The sequence below is a fragment of the Bos indicus x Bos taurus genome, chromosome 23 (assembly GCF_003369695.1).
Source record: "Bos indicus x Bos taurus breed Angus x Brahman F1 hybrid chromosome 23, Bos_hybrid_MaternalHap_v2.0, whole genome shotgun sequence".
NCBI classification, from domain to species: Eukaryota; Metazoa; Chordata; class Mammalia; order Artiodactyla; family Bovidae; genus Bos; species Bos indicus x Bos taurus.
The window spans coordinates 51,599,995-51,620,576 of record NC_040098.1 but is presented as its reverse complement, the minus strand read 5'-3'; the positions used below and the strand labels follow the sequence as shown (position 1 = coordinate 51,620,576).

The 20,582-nt window shown below is 46.3% G+C and overlaps 1 long non-coding RNA gene across 1 annotated transcript; it reads left to right on the top strand.

Moving 5' to 3' along the window:
- LOC113882184 lies at window positions 1-20,582 on the top strand. The gene is made up of 4 exons (XR_003508311.1): window positions 1-2,026; window positions 2,141-2,254; window positions 6,940-8,358; window positions 20,123-20,582. It is a non-coding gene; the product is annotated as an uncharacterized LOC113882184 (long non-coding RNA).

Below are 20,582 nucleotides of genomic sequence, written 5' to 3'. Positions count from 1 at the left end.
CTGGAGAATTCCATGGACTGTATAATCAAATGGGCTCACAAAGAGACATGACTGAGTGACTTTCACTTCACAATGTCCTCAGCAGAGGAAGAAGTCAACAGATTTGCTCCAGAGAAAAACATCATCTTACGCCTGTGAGGATGCTCCCTGAGCAAGTCAGCCTCACAGAAACCCCCAAATGGCCAAATACATGCAGAGACCACACGAGATGAAAATCAGCAGAAACACCAGGTGGTAGATTTTACCACGCAGGAGCTTCAGATATCAGTGCTATGAGATAGATAACACAAAGTAACAGCGTATAAGGTATTTAAAGAAATGGAAATGGAATCAAACCTGAGCAGCAAACAAGAGACACTCAAAAGTGACCAAATGGGTTTGAAAAAATAGTGACTAGGTGAAGCAGTTGGTTAGACACGGATAGAGAGAGAGTGGATGTACGCACTTCAGGCATAATGTCGAGTGTCACAGAAGATCGCGTGACCAAGTGTACAAACACGCCAGACACAAACTCATCTGGAGATTCTACTGAGGTGGTAGAATGAAAATGAGATATTCAGAATAGGAGTGTGATGGGAGGGGCACAAAGGTCTTTACTGACCTTTGAGAAATCAGCTATGACAGCTATACATTCGAAATCATTTGCAAAAGTAACAAGAGTCAGTCTAGGTATTTACTGTTGTAAAGCCTTCTGAGGGAATGAGCTGAGAGAGTTGCTTTTTCAGAGCCTACCGTGGGAGCCCCAGGGGCTGGGTGGGCTCTGAACCATCTAAGACGTGACTGTCTCAGTGGGCTAAGTCCAGAGGCTGTGCTAAGTCCAAACCTGACCGTGACCCCCAGATGGCCGGGTCAGAGACACAGTGCTGGCGGGCAGTTCAGACTTCTAAGCCCTTCACCTCTTAGGGGTTATAAGTGAAAACCCCTAGAAAACAAACAAGAATTTTGTGCAGTTTGGGTAGAAGTGGGGAGCCCAGTGAATAAGGGCATTTAAGGACCCATGGGATTGACTGGAGGAACACGAAGGATTTGTGCCCGAAGCTGGTGCCGCAGGTGGCCTGAGCTGCTGCTGGAGCAGGGCCCTGCCAGCCCAGGCCTTTCTGTCCACCCCTCCTCTGAAGACCGTCCTCTCCCAGCCCACGGCCCTGGGTTTGGGGCTGGCAGACAAGCCAGAGCTCACAGAGGGCCCCTTTGGCAACATCCATTTGGGAACCCTGAATAAATTCTTCAGGAAGAAGAAAACCATCTTTCCAAGAGGTGGCAGGTTTAGAAGCATGGGCTATTGGAGATGAGGATGAAAAGCCTTGACAAGAATTTTACTTGAATTTCAAACTCCTTGGAAGAATGACCTAAAACATTTTTGGGTTATGTATGTATTATCTTTTTAAGGTCTGATGCAGAACAAGAATTGATGATGTAATTGCATCGCTCTGTCCCCCAGCCCAGCGTTTGGCCTTTGGTGCTGCCCCCTGGCATGGGGGTATTTCCCATTCCACCTCCTGGGAGGACGAACATCCTCACAGGGGCATCCGAGAGTCCAGAGCCCCTGGCCTGGGACAGCAAGGCACAGGACAAGCGAGCCTGCAGGCCTTCCCAGGTCCTGTACCTCTGTGGTCACCCTGCCATCTGAGTGTAATGGGTCTCAGTCTCGGGGAGCTTAGGCCAGTCCTTCCCACTGTGGGTTGAGTCCAGGACTGGAGGAGAAGACAATACAATCAGGTCGATACTTGTCGGGGTGTGGCTGTGGCTGAGGGCAGAATCAGTGCCCCATCAGCCTGGGTCTACAACGTGAACTTCTTTTATCTTCAGAAGAGCACAAAACTGATCACCTAAAATAACAAAGTTAGACAAGATTTCTAATGGTTTGCTTGTTTCATCATGAGAGGATGTGACTTAGGCTGTCCTATTTTCCAGGTGTATGTGTTGTGAAATCGAGTGACAGTGAACAGTGCAAGTTACCACTGAGTGTGAACGATCTCTGTGTTAAAGAGTGTGCACTGAGCAAGCCTTCCTGCTCAGCTGGGCCGCAGTAAGGCTGCTGATGCTTTTCTTCTTCCTTGAATTACCACCGAGAGGAATTTTTTCCCGGGAGGATTTCTTTCCAGATTTAGGTAAGAAGGTGGTCACTGTCCGTGTCTTTCAGTGGATCCCTGAAGTGCCCCGGAGGTGGCTGAGCTGAGCCGGCAGGGCCGCGGCTGTACCGTGCCATCTCTGTGTGGTGGACGCGGAGCTGAGGGCTGCAGAGAAGATGCCTCTGGTGAGTTTACAGTTGATATTTACACCCATTCTCTAAAGGTTTCCCTTCTTTTTCTTCATAAGAAATTATCCAGCTGTGACCACGTGTTGAATGGCAAAACAAGATCCAGGAGTGGGGTTTAGGGAGAGGAGCTGGTGGTACCCCCTTACATTTCAAAGCCATGAACATCCGTTTCCAGTCCAAGTGCAGACAAATGAGCCCTTTGAGCTACCGACTGACCAAGCTCATGGGCCTGAGATGGGCTTTCAGCGCTGCTGGACTAGACCAGTCTCATCTGACCCGACAGCTTGTACTGGTTCTGTTTGCTGTCCTCAAAAGATGGAGCACCTAGCACAGACGTTTGCATGAAGTATGTGTATGCACACGACATTGTTCATTAACACAGCACTACCTGATACCTCGAGCCTGTAGGTCACAAGTGACTGGAAGCTCTCATAAGGGCAGGTTTTCTCATAAATACAAGACCTCATGCTCCGTCATTCTCCCTCTCTCTTTCCTATCCAAATAACAGGTCCAAAAAAAAAAAAAGGACAGCAGAGTTTTAAACTTAGGATATCAGAACAGGTTCGGACTTTGCCCACTCAAGACAAAGCGTGCTCATCAACTCTTAGGCACGTGCTCCACCGCTAATGGTTCTGATCTCCGACTCTGCCATCCTGGTCCTGCCAGATGCTGAGTCTGGGATGTTGAGCAGGTCATCTTCTCAGCAGCTTGGTGTCAGCGTCTGTAGGATGGAGATAACAAGCTTCAGCCTTGTGTATTTTACAGAAAAGAATGTCTCTATGCAGCAGGCATTCCGTGTCGTACACCATCTAGTACTTCACACGCGTCCACACTTAGTTGTTATTGATGTCCGAGTCCACGGGAGGGTGGTCCTGGGGACACAGTCAGAACCGCAAGGACCACAAAGTTGATGTTCTGAGTCTCCAAGCCAAACACAGCTGAGGCTTCTCAGTCAGCCGCATTCCTTCCACCCAGCTGTGGCCAGCTTGGACCTGGCCTTGCCACCATTGTCCTGGTCCCTGGGATCCCAGGACTCCTGCCCGACAAGGCTGGAGGATTGGAGGAGAGTCCCCCTTGTCTCTGTGCACCCTGACGCTTGTCCCCTGCTTGTGATCTTCACACATGGACACTGGCCTGAGAGAGTCAACACCTGCCCACGTATCAATTCTCATCTGAGGTGCGGCCACCCTAAGCCATGGAGCCCCCTGTGGCAAGCCCCCTACTGTACGTCCTGGCCTTGGGCCTGTGGAAGAGCAGATGAGCCCCAGGGTGTCTGGGTCTCCAGTGACTCAGAGGGAAGGAAGCCCCGAGCCTGGGCCTCTGACCCACTCCCCAGCACCGAGGGGGACGGGCTGGGCTGGGCGTTTGCTTCCCTCTGGTGGCGGGTGCTGGAGGGAGCAGGGACCAAGTGGCCTCCCTGGAGGGGCTCCGTGACTCTCCCCCGTCCCCTGGGTTCCTCCCATCCCAGTCTATCATGAACACCCTGTGCTGGGTGTCACCACGGCTCTTCCCCCAACTGTTCCCTCCCCTCCTTCATTCCCAGGGGTGCAGCACGACAGACACCCCAGCCCAAGCAGGTCCCACTGAGCTCACCTCCTCCCGGCCCTGCTCCCTGCGGCAGGGGTGTGAGCCGGCCCTCCCCCATCAGCCCTGACAGTCAGCCTGGACAATCAGTCATCAGCTTGAAGAGCTGAATCTGAACATAAAGACGAAACTCCAGTTGGGACGTGATCACCTACTTTGCCCTCGTGGCCGCCTCTCTGGCGCTGTGTGAAGCTTTGTGCTAAAGCAAGGGTCCCCAGCCTCCGGGGGCCAATGCCTGATGATCGGAGGTGGGGCTGATGTAGGAATAACTGCACAATAAGTGTAATACACGTGAATCATCCAGAAGCCATCCCCCACCCACACCATCCAGGGAAAAGTTGTCTTCCACGAAAGCAGTCCCTGGTGCCAGCAAGGTTGGGGACCACTGTGCTAATAAAGGACAGCACCTTCCAGCGATGCCCGCTGAGCACTGACCCCCTGAGTCCTCGGGACGGAGCCCAGGGCAGCCCTTCTGGGTGCGTTCTCTGACGTGTGGTGCACCAGGCACCCCCAGGCTGAGGCTGCAGCAGGATGACACATGCCAGCATGGTGCCCCCAGGGCATCTGGAACCAAGTGCAGCCACCTCATGCTGCTCCCTGCAGGATGCAGGACGTCTACGTGGAGCAAAGGCCGAAGAGAAGACCGTCTCCAGGAGGAAGCGTGTCTGCTCAGAAAGGGGGTGGCTGGAGGCTCTGAGAGTGGAATTCTGAAGTGTGATGGCCACCACGGGAAACTGCCTTCTTGCTCCATGGGACCTGGACCGTAGCTGGTCTCAGCCGCAGGCAGAAGGCAGAAAAACCGCAGGCGTCACTCCAGGACATCCTGTGCACTGGGCCTGACCCCGCTCGGTCTGCTTGGCTAGGCCGCATTAGGGGGTCTGCTTTGAGCTTAGGGGCATTCAGCCTGTCTTGAAGGGGCTTTGGGATGCTCATTTCTCTGAGTGAACGTGGCGGGGGAGGCGGGGGGGGTGGTTCCAGCTGACAGTCCTGTGTGATGTCCGTGCTGTGGGCTGCACATTTGTACGTCTGAGGTCCTTGCCGTCACATGAGTTTTGCTCCCGAGGCCGCCTCAGAGAAAGGAAAGTGACGGGCACTGTGGCCCCGGGGCTGGCAGTCCTCTGAGGACAATAACCAATAACCTGGGCAGTAACCAGCCAGGCACTCAGCCCACAGAGGGGGCCACTGGCTCTGGGGCAGTCTCCAGGGAGGCCAGGGGTCCACGGCACAGTGTCAGGACACCCACTGGATCCTACCCAGCAGGGAGCTGAACATGCCACCAGCACGGCCCCCTCCGCAGGGGAACCAGACCCCCGGTCGCACCCAGCCACCTGTGGCTGGGAGGGAGGGTCTATGCAGCCCGTGCGTGGAGGCCTCGGCCCTGCTCACTTGGGGTTTCGGGGCTGCTCCCCAGGGTGGCCTCTTGCTCGCCCAGCAGCTCCAGAGCCACGCCAGCCTGAGGCGCACCTTCTCCACTGGGCCTGAACCCCCCGCCAGCTGTGCTCTGGCGGGCTGTGTCCCTCGGCCCGGGGGCGCCTGGAGAGTTGCTGAGGGCTTCCATGCGCTCTTTCATTGCTCCTCTGATACATTCCTCATGTTAAACTCCTATTTAACCTCCTATGTGCCTTCTACCTCCTCAGTTCAGTTCAGTTGCTCAGTCGCGTCCAACTCTTTGTGACTCTATGGACTGCAGGACGCCAGATCCCCTGTCCTTCACCAACTCCCGGAGTTTACTCAAACCCATGTCCATTGAGTCAGTGATGCCATCCAACCGTCTCATCCTCTGTCACCTCCTTTTCCTGCCTTCAATCTTTTCCAGAATCAGGGTCTTTTCTAATGAGTCAGCTCTTCACATCAGGTGGCCGAAGTATTGGAGTTTCAGCGTCAGCATCAGTCCTTCCAATGAATATTCAGGAGTGATTTCCTTTAGGATGGACTGGTTGGATCCAAGGGACTCTCAAGTCTTCTCCAACACCACAGTTCAAAAGCATCAGTTCTTCGGCGCTCAGCCTTCTTTACGGCCCAACTCTCCTGACAGCACTGGGACAGCTCCATTTCACGTTGCACATAAAGGCTTCATGATCAATAACCCACATGGTCAGAAACTTCCATGAATTAGGGTGACTGATACCTTCCAGTCAAGTCGAGCCTTTCCACATCTTCAAAGGCTGTTCCCGAGACCCCTGGGTTCACGTCCCATGATGCTGTCTGGTGCTTTCATGGACCTCATTCTCCACTACGGTGATTTCTCGTCACAGATACGTGTGCGGAGCCGTGTTTTCTTCTACCCTTGCTGTTTCTCCTTTCTGGAAGTAATGAGAATGTATGAAGAAAATATTCCGTTCAGTTCAGTTCAGTCGCTCAGTCGTGTCCGACTCTTTGTGACCCCATGAATCACAGCACGCCAGGCCTCCCTGTCCATCACCATCTCCCAGAGTTCACTCAAACTCATGTCCATTGAGTCGGTCATGCCATCCAGCCATCTCATCCTCTGTCATCCCCTTCTCCTCCTGCCCCCAATCCCTCCCAGCATCAGAGTCTTAAGTTCATTCTTGAGGACTTATCTAAAGAAAATTGTTTAAAAATCACCAAGTTACTTTTTTTTTAATGAAGAAAATTCTAAGTATTATTTGATGAAGCAAGTTTCACTGTATCACACTGACATAATGGCACAAACTGAGAGGAAAAATACATGGTGTTACTCATGGCCTAGAAACCTGCTCACTGTGAGTTGGAATCAGGTGAAGCAGGATTATGCAATCATTAAGAATGGGCTTCATGTTGATGTAGGAACCAACACAATATTGTAAAGCAATTATCCTTCAGTGAAAAAGAAATACATCAAAATAAAAAAAGATGAAGAAGAATGAGCTTCCCTGGTGGCTCAGACAGTAAAGAATCCGCCTACAATGCAGGAGACCCAGGTTCAATCCCTGGGTCAGGAAGATCCCCTGGCGTAAAGGAATGGCACCCCACTCAAGTATTCTTCCCTGGAAAATTCCACAGACAGAGAATCCTGAGGGGCTACAGTCCATGGGATTACAGAGAGTCAGATACAACTGAGTGACTAACACTTTTACTATTTTTTTTTTTTACCAAAGAAGGGGCACCTCCTAGGGCTGACAAGCCAGCCTGTCACATCCTATTTCGGCAGAAGTCGTGAGACTCTGGGCAAGACACAGGATGCTGTGACCCACAGCGAGAGCGGTGCTAGAGCTTATCCTTCTTTTGTGGTGGGTCCCCCTCCCCTCCCTTCCCCAGGACCCTCCCGAGGGTGCCTTCACCGGCAGAGGGCAGCTCTACAGAAGCAGAACCCTAGCTTATGCTTCCTAAACAGGGGGGGGGGAAAAAAGAGAAGTCACTGCATTTAGAGGAAGCCAAGGCGAGCCTGCTGTTTCCTGAACAGGGATGCTAGCACCTCCCTGGCAGCCGCCCACTGCAGACACGGCCCTGGGAAGCCCCTGGGTGAAGGGACAGGACTGGAGCGCGGGGAACACTCAGCAGGCTCAGTGCCCTCGGGGCCTCGCCCTTCCCAACAGCAGAATGTAAAGTAGGCATGAAGCGCGGAGACAGAAGGAAAAAGGCATGAAAAACTAGTTTTGTTGACGTGGTCCTGTTTGCTTTGGCATTGTTCTGTGTGCAATGTGTACATGTGTGTGTACATGTGTGTGTAAGCATATTTGTGTACGAGGACTGGGCAATAAGCACCGTCCGTCTGTTTTCAGAAAACCAAGCAAGAGAGCTCTTCCTGCCAGTGCCGCCTCTGCCTCTCCTCTGCCAGAGGTGCACGCAGCTTGTCACTGTCCTCGCTGCCGGCCACCGGGAGGACACGTCATCTCCCCACGTCCCCGTGGTGCACAGCTCTGCACCTCCCGGGGGTACCCTGTGAGCGCCAGCTCTGAGCTGCCCCCACCCCCACCAGAGGCATCATTCATCCATGGACAGGATTGCTTCGTTTCTTCTTTTCCAACTCTTGTCCACTTTCGCCTTCTTGTGTTTTTAGGGAAACTTCCTATACCATAGCTGGACATCCTTGTCTTATTACTAATCTTAATGTGAATGCTTTTAAGGATTCACCATTAGTATGAAGAATCATTGATGAATTTCTCCATTATTTGTATAAATGTATTAAGGTAAGCATGTTTTAAACTTCAGTCTCTTGACTCAGTAAATTTTAGTGATTGCTTTCCTGATTATAAACTAACCATGCTTTCTTGGGAAACCTACTTGGGCCATTGTGTATTATCTTTTTTATATCTCTATGAATTGTTTGCTAATAGAGGATTCTGCATTTATGTTGATGAGTTAAGATTAGCCTGTAATTTTCTTTCCTCTTTCCTTGTCAGATTTTAATATGAAACTTAACCGCAAAAAATGAGTTGGGAGTGCAGCCTCTTTCTCTGTATCCTGGATTAACTTGATTAAGAGTGAAATTGTTTGTTCCTTGAATGTTTGGTAGAACTGTCCTGTAGAACCATCTGGATGTGAAGTTCTGGCTTGATTTTATGGTTCTGAATTAGGTAAGAAAGGCACAGTCTTCTACCTAGTCTCTCCTGCTGACTGCGGCTGTAAAGCCTGGAGAGATGCTTGAAGTGAAGTGAAGTGAAGTCGCTCAGTCGTGTCCGACTCTTTGCAACCCCGTGGACTGTAGCTCACCAGGCTCTCCCGTCCATGGGATTCTCCAGGCAAGAATACTGGAGTGGGTTGCCATTTCCTTCTCCAGGGGATCTTCCTGACCCAGGAATCGAACCCAGGTCTCCCACATTGCAGGCAGATGCTTTAACCTCTGAGCCACCAGGGAGAGATGCTTTGAGAAGCTATTACAGGAGTGTAGCAAGTGAAATTGCAGACAGATTGGGGACGGCCAGTGCTTGAAGTCCTACCAGCCTGGCAATGGGAATCCCCCTGAACTCAGCACAGCCCCAGACCCTGAAGTAGGCACAGGTTGAAGGACAGAACATCTCCAGGAGAAGCCCTCTGGTTCTGGGTTGAATGGCAAGAATGAGAATTGCTCCTTTTCAGGGAAGTGTGAAATATTCCATTCTTTTTCTTTAGCAATCCAGCTTGCAAGTAATCCTGCCATGGCAATTAATGAAGCCTGGGATATCCCAAAGCCTTCCTCTCCAGTCAGTGACACCATGGCCCCAAGACCCTGGGATCAGACCCCGTGACTCTTTCCATTTGTCTCCTCCCATCTCTTGACTCCAGACGGGTGCACTTAGTGGGGCATGTGTCAGAGTCTGTGAAAATTAAAGTCCCAGCTTTCTCTCTGCACACTGGAAATAAGGTCCCATAGTACCACAGAGTACTGGGGAGACCATGGAGAGGCAGAGACAGGAGCACAGGAAATTCATAGCCTAAAGTTGCCTGTGAACTCCTGGGCTCACCTGCAAGCTACCACCATGTAGCTCTGACTCCCGTCCCCTGACCCAGGACTGAGAGCAGAGCACAGCTCAGGTTCCAGACTGGACACTAGGTGGCACACACGAGCTGGGTCGGAACAGCCCGGCCGAGGTTTTAAGACCTGCACGGCCTGGAACCACAGCCCACTGATGGCCTCTGGGACTACCGGGCTGAACCTAACCAGGTTTAAAGGGAAAGTAAAAGTCGCTCAGTCGTGTCTGACTCTTTGCAACCCCATGGACTACACAGTCCACGGACTTCTCCAGGTGAGAATACTGGAGTGGATAGCCTTTCCCTTCTCCAGGGGATCTTCCCAATCCAGGGGTCAAACCCAGGTCTCCCTCATTGCAGGTTGGTTACCTGCTTAAAAAAAAAAAAACTAACAATTCTCCATGGGATTTCAGTAAGACCCAGGGTTTCATGACATAATATGAAACTTAGCTAGAACACAGTTCAAAACTAACTGCTTGGAGTTCAAAGAACCAGGAAGATCTCAAATTGCATGGAAAAGAAAATCAAGAGATGCTAACACCAAGAGGACACAGATGTGAGGATGAGCTGACACAGAGACTTCACTTGGGGAAGAGCCCACACGCTGCAGGGCAACCAAACCCACGTGCCACAACTACTGAGCCTCTGCTCTGGAGCCCGGACGCCACAGCACTGGAGCCCCCAGCCCTGGAGCCTGCGCTCCGCAGTAAGAAGCCACCACGATGGGAAGCCTGCGGACTGCAGGGAAGAGTAGGCCCCGCTTGATACAACTAGAGAAAGCCCGTGCAAAGCAAGAGACCCAGAATAGCCCAAAATAATAAATACGGTAATAATTCATGGGTCAAAAAGGAAGTCTTGAGAGAAATTAGAAAATATTTTTTTTTAATATTTTGAACTAAGTGAAAATGAAAATACAACATGAAAATTTGTGAGATGCGGCTAGAGAAGTGCCTAGAGAGAAATTTCAGAGAAGGCAATGGCACCCCACTCCAGTACTCTTGCCTGGAAAATCCCATGGATGGAGGAGCCTGGTGGGCTGCAGTCCATGGGGTCGCTAAGAGTCGGGCACGACTGAGCGACTTCACTTTCACTTTTCACTTTCATGCATTGGAGAAGGAAATGGCAACCCACTCCAGTGTTCTTGCCTGGAGAATCCCAGGGACGGAGGGGCCTGGTGGGCTGCCATCTATGGGGTCGCACAGAGTTGGACACGACTGAAGCAACTTAGCAGCAGTAGCAGCAGCAGAGAGAAATTTATAGCATTCAGTGCTTATATTAGAAAAGAAGGTCTTGAATCAATCTAAGCATCCACCTTAAGAAGTAAAAATAAAAAGAGCTACATACACCCAACAGAAACAAAAGTAAGGAAATAATAAAGATAGGAGTAGAAGTGACATTAAAAAAAAAACAATGGAGAAAATCAATTAAATTCAAAGCTGGTTCTCTAAAACAATAGTGAGATTGATAAATCTCTAGAAAGACTGAGAAAGCAACAAAGGAAAAGACAGATTATTGATACAATTATTAAAGACAGGATGTCACTACAAACCTGCAGACAATAAAAAAACTAAGATGCCAATAATACTATAAACATTTTTACACACATAAACTTTAGATGAAATGGACCAATTCCTTGAAAACTACAAACCACTAAAATGTGCCCAAGTTGCAATAGACAGAATTAATAGTCCTAGGATTACTGAAGAAACTGAATTTATAACCTTTCAAAAACGAAGTCTCTAAGTCCATATAGTTTTGCTGGTGAGTTCTACCAACTATTTAAATGAGGAAAAAATCAATTCTACACAATCTGATCCAGAAAATAAAAGAGACAATATTTCCCAACTCCTTTTACAAAGCTAACATTACCATAACAGCAATTAAGTAAGTAAATAATTCTTTCTCACTATACCTGTGGCATATCACTATACCACTGTGTGTTTTTAACATAAAAGCAAAAATTCTCAGCAAAAAGTTTGCAAATCAGACCCAGTGACTTATCAGTTCAGTCTTTCAGTAATGTCCAACTCTTTGCGACCTCATGGACTGTAGCACACCAGGCTTCCCTGTCCATCACCAACTCCCGGAGCTTACTCAAACTCATGTCCATCGAGTCAGTGATGCCATCCAGCCATCTCATCCTCTGTCGTCCCCTTCTCCTCCTGCCTTCAATCTTTCCCAGCATCAGGATCTTTTCTTTTTTTTTTTTCTAATTTTATTTTATTTTTAAACTTTACATAATTGTATTAGTTTTGCCAAATATCAAAATGAATCCGCCACAGGTATACATGTGTTCCCCATCCTGAACCCTCCTCCCTCCTCCCTTCCCATACCATCCCTCTGGGTCGTCCCAGTGCACTAGCCCCAAGCATCCAGTATCGTGCATCGAACCTGGATTGGCAACTCGTTTCTTACATGATATTTTACATGTTTCAATGTCATTCTCCCAAATCTTCCCACCCTCTCCCTCTCCCACAGAGTCCATAAGACTGTTCTATACATCAGTGTCTCTTTTGCTGTCTTGTACACAGGGTTATTGTTACCATCTTTCTAAATTCCATATATATGCGTTAGTATACTGTATTTATGTTTTTCCTTCTGGCTTACTTCACTCTGTATAATAGGCTCCAGTTTCATCCACCTCATTAGAACTGATTCAAATGTATTCTTTTTAATGGCTGAGTAATACTCCATTGTGTATATGTACCACAGCTTTCTTATCCATTCATCTGCTGATGGACATCTAGGTTGCTTCCATGTCCTGGCTATTATAAACAGTGCTGCGATGAACATTGGGGTACACGTGTCTCTTTCCCTTCTGGTTTCCTCAGTGTGTATGCCCAGCAGTGGGATTGCTGGATCATAAGGCAATTCTATTTCCAGTTTTTTAAGGAATCTCCACACTGTTCTCCATAGTGGCTGTACTAGTTTGCATTCCCACCAACAGTGTAAGAGGGTTCCCTTTTCTCCACACCCTCTCCAGCATTTATTATTTGTAGTCTTTTGGATCGCAGCCATTCTGACTGGTGTGAAATGGTACCTCATAGTGGTTTTGATTTGCATTTCTCTGATAATGAGTGATGTTGAGCATCTTTTCATGTGTTTGTTAGCCATCTGTATGTCTTCTTTGGAGAAATGTCTATTTAGTTCTTTGGCCCATTTTTTGCATCAGGATCTTTTCAAATGAGTGAGCTCTTCGCATCAGGAAGCCAAAGTATTGGAGTTTCAGCTTCAGCATCGGTCCTTCCAATGAATATTCAAGACAGATTTCCTTTAAGATGGACTGGTTGGATCTCCTTGCAGTCCAAGGGACTCTTGAGAGTCTTCTCCAACACCACAGTTCAAAAGCATCAGTTCTTCAGTGCTCAGCTTTTTTATAGTCCAACTCTCACATCCATACATGACTACTGGGAAAATCATAGCTTTGATTAGACTGACCTTTGTTAGCAAAGTAATGTCTCTGCTTTTCAATATGCCGTCTAGGTTGGTCATAACTTTCCTTCCAAGGAGCAAGTGTCTTTTAATTTCATGGCTGCACTCACCATCTGCAGTGATTTTGGAGCCCAAAAAATAAAGTCTGTCACTGTTCACCATTGTTTCCGCATCTATTTGCCATGAAGTGATGGGACTGGATGTCATGATCTTAGTTTTCTGAATGTTGAGTTTTAAGCCAACTTTTTCATTCTCCTCTTTCACGTTCATTAAGAGACTTAGTTCTTCTTTGCTTTCTGCCATAAGGGTGCTGTCATCTGCATATCTGCGGGCGTGCTTAGTCGCTTCAGTAGTGTCTGACTCTCTGTGACCCTATGGACCATGGCCTACCAGGCTCCTCTGCCCATGGGATTCTCCAGGCAAGAATAATGGAGTGGCCATTTACTTCTCCTGGCATATCTGAGGTTATTGCTGTTTCTTCCAGCAATCCTGATTCCAGCTTGTTTCATCCAGCCCAGTGTTTCTCATGATGTACTCTGCATATAAGTTAAATAAACAGGGTGACAATATATAACCTTGACGTACTCCTTCTCCTATTTGGAACCAGTCTGTTGTTTCATATCCAATTCTAACTGTTGCTTCTTGACCTGCATACAGATTTCTTAAGAGGCAGGTCAGGTGGTCTGGTATTCCCATCTCTTGAAGAATTTTCCAGTTTGTTGTGATCCACACAGTCAAAGGCTTTGACGTAGTCAATAAAGCAGAAGTTGATGTTTTTCTGGAACTCTTGCTCTTTCGATGACCCAATGGATGTTAGCAATTTGATCTCTGGTTCCTCTGCCTTTTCTAAATCCAGCTTGAACATCTGGAAGATCACAGTTCACATACTGTTGAAGTCTGGCTTGGAGAATTTTGAGCATTACTTTGCTAGCATGTGAGATGAGTGCAGTTGTGTGATACTCTGAATATTCTTTAGCATTGCCTTTCTTTGGGATTTAAATGAAAACTGACCTTTTCCAGTCCTGTGGCCACTGCTGAGTTTTCTAGATTTGCTGGCATTGAGTGCAGCACTTTCACAGCATCATCTTTTAGGATTTGAAATAGCTCAACTGGAATTCCATCACCTCCACTAGCTTTGTTGGTAGTGATGCTTCCTAAGGCCCACTTGACTTCGCATTCCAGGATGTCTGGCTCTAGGTGAGTGATTACACGATCATGGTTATCTGGGTCATGAAGATCTTTTTTGTATATTTCTTCTGTGTATTCTTGCCACTTCTTAATATCTTCTGCTTCTATTAGGTCCATACCATTTCTGTCCTTTATTGTGCTCATCTTTGCATGAAATGTTCCCTTGGTATCTCTAATTTTCTTGAAGAGATTTCTAGTCTTTCCTATTCTATTGATTTCCTCTATTTCTTTGCATTGATGACTGAGGAAGGCTTTCTTATCTCTTCTTGGTATTCTTTGGAACCCTGCATTCAAATGGGTTTATCTTTCCTTTTCTCCTTTGCCTTTCACATCTCTTATTTTCTCAGCTATTTGTAAGGCCTCCTCGGACAACCATTTTGCCTTTTTGGATTTCTTTTCCTTGGGGATGGTCTTGATCCCGGCCTCCTGTACAGTGTCACGAACCTCCATCCATAGTTCTTCGGGCACTCTGTTTATCAGATCTAATCCCGTGAATCTATTTGTCACTTCCATTGTATAATCATAAGGGATTTAATTTAGGTCATACCTGAATGGTCTAGTGGTTTTCCCTACTTTCTTCAATGAAGTATGAATTTGGAAATAAGGAGTTCATGATCTGAGCCATAGTCAGCTCCCGGTTTTGTTTTTGTTAACTGTATAGAGCTTCTCCATCTCTGGCTGCAAAGAATATAATCAATCTGATTTTGGTGTTGACCATCTGGTGATGTCCATGTGTAGTCTTCTCTTGTGTTGGAAGAGGGTGTTTGCTATGAGCAGTGCATTCTCTTTGCAAAACTCTGTTAGCCTTTGAATGGCTTCATTTTGTACTCCAAGGTCAAATTTATAAATGGCATGACAATGTGGGTATATATCTCAGGCATGCAAGGCAGTCCAGTAATTAAAAATCAATGCAATCCATTATACATTAATGCAGAAAAAGTAAATGATTACGTTAATTAGCACAGTAGAATCCTTCATGACAAACAAAAACAAAACTTTCTCAGCAAATGTGGATAGAAAGAAATGTCCCTAAGCTGATACAGCAGAGAAGGCAATGGCACCCCACTCCAGTACTCTTGTCTGGAAAATCCCATGGACGGAGGAGCCTGGTGGGCTGCAGTCCATGGGGTCGAGAAGAGTCAGACATGACTGAGCGACTTCATTTTCACTCTTCACTTTCATGCATTGGAGAAGGAAATGGCAACCCACTCCAGTGTTCTTGCCTGGAGAATCCCAGGGATGGGGGAGCCTGGTGGGCTGCCGTCTATGGGGTTGCACAGAGTTGGACACGACTGAAGCGACTTAGCAGCAGCAACAGCAAGCTGATACGGAGCATTTGGGAGACCTGGGTTCAATCCCTGGTTTGGGAAGATCCCATGGAGAAGGGAAAGGCTACCCACTCCAGTATTCTGGCCTGGAGAATTCCATGGACTGTATATGTATAGTCCATGGGGTCACAAAGAGGTGGACACGACTGGGTGACTTTCACTTTCACAAAAACCTACAGCTAATGTTAAACTTTTTCTGATAAAGACTAGGGCAAAGATGTCCACCCACCACTCCTATTCCATATCACCCTAGAAGACCTAGTCAGGGCAACAAGGAAAAGACATGGAAGTTACACACACAGCAAAGGAAAAACTAAAACTGTCCCTGTTTGCAGATTATATGATTGCTTACATAAAAAAATTTGAAGAATATACAAAAAAAACTTCCAGAACAAATTAGAGAGTTTAGTGAGGTCACAAGATACAATAGCAAGCTGTATTTCTATATAATAGCAATGTACAGTTGGAAACTGAAACTAAAATATTTATGAGAGAAAAATGAAATAATGTAACAAAACATGAACACTGTCTCTATGCTGAAAACTATACACTGATAACAAAAAATTAGAGTAGATCCTTAAATATAGAAACACACCATAATTGTGGATTGGAAGAATCAATAGTAAGTCAGTTCTCCCCAGCCACCCCCTTACACATTCCCTTATACATCCATTTAATACAGTTCCAGTCAAAATCCTAGATTTTTGGTAAATACAGAGAAGTTGATGCTCAAGTGTATAGAAAAAGGCAAAGAAGCTGTAATAGTTAAAACAGTTTTGAGAAAGCATACATTTGGATCCACACTGCCCAGCTTGAAGACTTACCCTAAAGCTGCAGTAATGAACACAAGATCAACTAAAGAGAGAGGGATACACCCACACAAGTACAGCCGACTGATCTTTTTTAGCATTTTAAAAATTAATAGACCATTTAAAAGAACAGTTTAGATTTATAGACTAATTGAAAGATAGGGCAGAATTTCTGCACGCCCATGGATACAGTTTCCCCTTTATTCAGTTCAGTTCAGTTGCTCAGTCGTGTCTGAATCTTTGCAACCCCATGAATCGCAGCACGCCAGGCCTCCCTGTTCATCACAAACTCCCAGAGTTTACCCAAACTCATGTGCATTGAGTCGGTGATGCCATCCAGCCATCTCATCCTCTGTCATCCCCTTCTCATCCTGCCCCCAGTCCCTCCCAGCATCAGGGTCTTTTCAAATGAATCAACTCTTCGCATGAGGTGGCCAAAATTTTGGAGTTTCAGCTTTAGCATCAGTCCTTCCAATGAACACGAAGGACTGATCTCCTTTAGGATGGACTGATTGGATCTCCTTGCAGTCCAAGGGACTCTCAAGAGTCCTCTCCAACACCACAGTTCAAAAGCATCAATTCTTCAGCACTCAGGTTTCTTCACAGTCCAACTCTCACATCCATACATGACCACAGGAAAAACCATAGCCTTGACTAGACGAACCTTTGTTGGCAAAGTAATGTCTCTGCTTTTGAATATGCTATGTTGGTCATAACTTTCCTTCCAAGGAGTAAGCGTCTTTTAATTCCATGGCTGCAGTCACCATCTGCAGTGATTTTGGAGCCCAAAAAATAAAGTCTGACACTGTTTCCACTGTTTCCCCATCTATTTCCATGAAGTGATGGGACCAGATGCCATGATCTTCGTTTTCTGAATGTTGAGCTTTAAGCCAACTTTTTCACTCTCCTCTTTCACTTTCATCAAGAGGCTCTTTAGTTCTTCTTCACTTTCTGTCATAAGGGTGGTGTCATCTGCATATCTGAGGTTATTGATATTTCTCCCAGCAATTTTGATTCAGCTTGTGCTGCTTCCGGCCCAGCGTTTCTCATGATGTACTCTGCATATAAGTTAAATAAGCAGGGTGACAATATACAGCCTTGATGTACTCCTTTTCCTATTTGGAACCAGTCTGTTGTTCCACGTCCAGTTCTGTTGCTTCCTGACCTGCACATAGTTTTCTCAAGAGGCAGGTCAGGTGGTCTGGTATTCCCATCTCTTTCAGAATTTTCCAGAGTTTATTGTGATCCACACAGTCAAAGGCTTTAGCATAGTCAATAAAGCAGAAATAGATGTTTTTCTGGAACTCTCCTGCTTTTTCGATGATCCAGCGGATGTTGGCAGTTTGATCTCTGGTTCCTCTACCTTTTCTAAAACCAGCTTGAACATCTGGAAGTTCACAGTTCATGTATTGCTGAAGCCTGGCTTGGAGAATTTTGAGCATTACTTTACTAGCGTGTGAGATGAATGCAATTGTGCAGTAGTTTGAGCATTCATTGGCATTGCCTTTCTTTGGGATTGGAATAAAAACTGGCCTTTTCCAGTCCTGTGGCCACTGCTGAGTCTTCCAAATTTGCTGGCATATTGAGTGCAGCACTTTCACAGCATCATCTTTCAGGATTTGAAATAGCTCAATTGGAATTCCATCACCTCCACTAGCTTTGTTCGTAGTGATGCTTTCTAAGGCCCAGTTGACTTCACATTCCAGGATGTCTGGCTCTAGGTGAGTGATCACACCATCGTGATTATCTGGATCATGAAGCTCTTTTTTGTACAGTTCTTCTGTGTATTCTTGCCACCTCTTCTTAATATCTTCTGCTTCTGTTAGGTCCATACCATTTCTGTCCTTTATCGAGCCCATCCTAGCATGAAATGTTCCCTTGGTATCTGTAAATTTCTTGAAGAGATCTCTAGTCTTTCCCATTCTGTTGTTTTCCTCTATTTCTTTGCATTGATCACTGAGGAAGGCTTCTTATCTCTCCTTGGTATTCTTTGGAACTCTGCATTCAAATGGGAATAGCTCCTTTTCTCCTTTGCTTTTTGCTTCTCTTCTTTTCACGGCTATTTGTAAGGCCTCTCCAGCCAGCCATTTTGCTGTTTTGCATTTTTTTCCCATGGGGATGGTCTTGATCCCTGTCTCCTGTACAATGTCATGAACCTCCATCCATAGTTCATCAAACACTCTATCTAAGATCTAGGCCCTTAAATCTATTTCTCACTTCCACTGTATAATCATAAGGGGTTTGATTTAGGTCATACCTGAATGGTCTAGTGGTTTTCCCTACTTTCTTCAATTTCAGTCTGAATTTGGCAATAAGGAGTTCATGATCTGAGCCACAGTCAGCTCCTGGTCTTGTTTTTGCTGACTGCATAAACTTCTCCATCGTTGGCTGCAAAGAATATAATCAGTCTGATTTCGGTGTTGACCATCTGGTGATGTCCATGTGTAGAATCTTCTCTTGTGTTGTTGGAAGAGGGTGTTTGCTATGACCAGTGTGTTCTCTTCGCAAAACTCTATTAGCCTTTGCCCTGCTTCATTCCATACTACAAAGCCAAATTTGCCCATTACTCCAGGTGTTTTTTGACTTCCTACCTTTGCATTCCAGTCCCCTATAATGAAAAGGACATCTTTTTTGGGTGTTAGTTCTAAAAGGTCTTCTAGGTCTTCATAGAATCGTTCAACTTCAGCTTCTTCAGTGTTACTGGTTGGGGCATAGGCTTGGATTACCGTGAGACTGAATGGTTTGCCTTGGAAATGAACAGAGACCATTCTGTCATTTTTGAGATTGCAACCAAGTACTGCATTTCAGACTCTTTTGTTGACAGTGATGGCTACTCCATTTCTTCTAAGGGATTCCTGCCCACAGTAGTAGATATAATGGTCATGTGAATTAAATTCACCCATTCCAGTCCATTTTAGTTCACTGATTCCTAGTATGTCGACGTTCACTCTTGCCATCTCCTGTTTGACCACTTCCAATTTGCCTTGATTAATGGACCTAACATTCCAGGTTCCTATGCAATACTGCTCTTTACAGCATCAGACTTTGCTTCTATCACCAGTCACATACACAACTGGGTATTGTTTTTGCTTTGGCTCCATCCCTTCATTCTTTCTGGAGTTATTTCTCCACTGATCTCCAGTAGCATATTGGGCAGTTACCGACCTGGGGAGTTCCTCTTTCAGTATCCTATCATTTTGCCTTTTCATACTGTTCATGGGGTTCTCAAGGCAAGGGTACTGAAATAGTTTGCCATTCCCTTCTCCAGTGGACCACATTCTGTCAGACCTCTCCACCATGACCCATCCGTCTTGGGTGGCCTCACATGGCATGGCTTAGTTTCATTGAGTTAGACAAGGCTGTGTCCGTTTGATCAAACTGTCTAGTTTTCTGTGATTATGGTTTCAGTGTGTCTGCCCTCTGATGCCCTCAAAACACCTACCGTCTTACTTGGGTTTCTCTTACCTTGGACGTGGGGTAACTCTTCATGGCTGCTTCAGCTAAGCGCAGCCACTGCTCCCTACCTAGGACAAGTCTCCCCTCCTGACCTTGAATGTGGAGTAGGTCCTCTCGGCCCTCCTGCGCCCGCACTCCTTGGACATGGAGTTGCTCCTCTCAGCAGCTGTCCCTGACCTTGGACGTGGGGTTGCTCTTCTCAGCCATTGCCCCTGACCTTGGACGTGGGGTAGCTCCTCTTGGGCACCGCCCCTGACCTCAGACATGGGGTAGCTCCTCTTGGGCACTGCCCCTGACCTTGCACGTGGGATAGGTCCTCTCGGCAGCTCCTGCGCCATCGCAGCCTGGCACTCTCGCCTTTATTATCTTACTTTAATATGGCATGCTTGTTACAATTAATGAACTAACAGTGATACCTTATTATTTTTAAAAGTCCATAGTTTATCCAGATGATCTTGGTTTTTATCTAATGTCTCTTCTTCTGTTCGAGGGTTCCGTTCATGATACCATGTTGTATTTAGTTGTCATGTCTTCTTAGGCTTCTTTTATTTGTGAGAATGCTGAGATTCTCACTTTCAATGACCTTAAGGGTTTTGAAGAATGTTGGTCAGCTATATTGGATGTCCCTCTAATCAAATGTGCCTGATTTTTTTTTTTTTTTTCTTTTTCGTCACTAGGCTGGAGTTATGGTTTGAGGAAGATCAGAGGGAGAATGCCATTTTCATCTCATCATGTCGAGGGTACATACTCACAATAGGATTTATGATGACTGGTATTGAACCTGATCTGATCAGCTGGCTGAAGCCATTGTATTCTGTATGCCACCTTTCCATGGTGTGTGCTTTGGAAAGAAGTCACCTTGTGGATGACACACTTGAAGAGTGGGAGTCATGCTCCCCCTTGGCTAGCCTAGGGGGCTAATGTATGTAAATACAGTAAGTTTGTAAATAATTTATTTGGATTTATATAGTTATAAATACATTTATAATTTATTTGGAATTCTTCTGCATAGGAGATTTATTTCTTCCCTATTTATTTAGTAATTTATTTGTATCAGTATGCATTCATGGATGTTATTTTCTACTTTAGGTTATAATCCAATGCTACTTTAAAAAAATAATTTTATTTATTTACTTA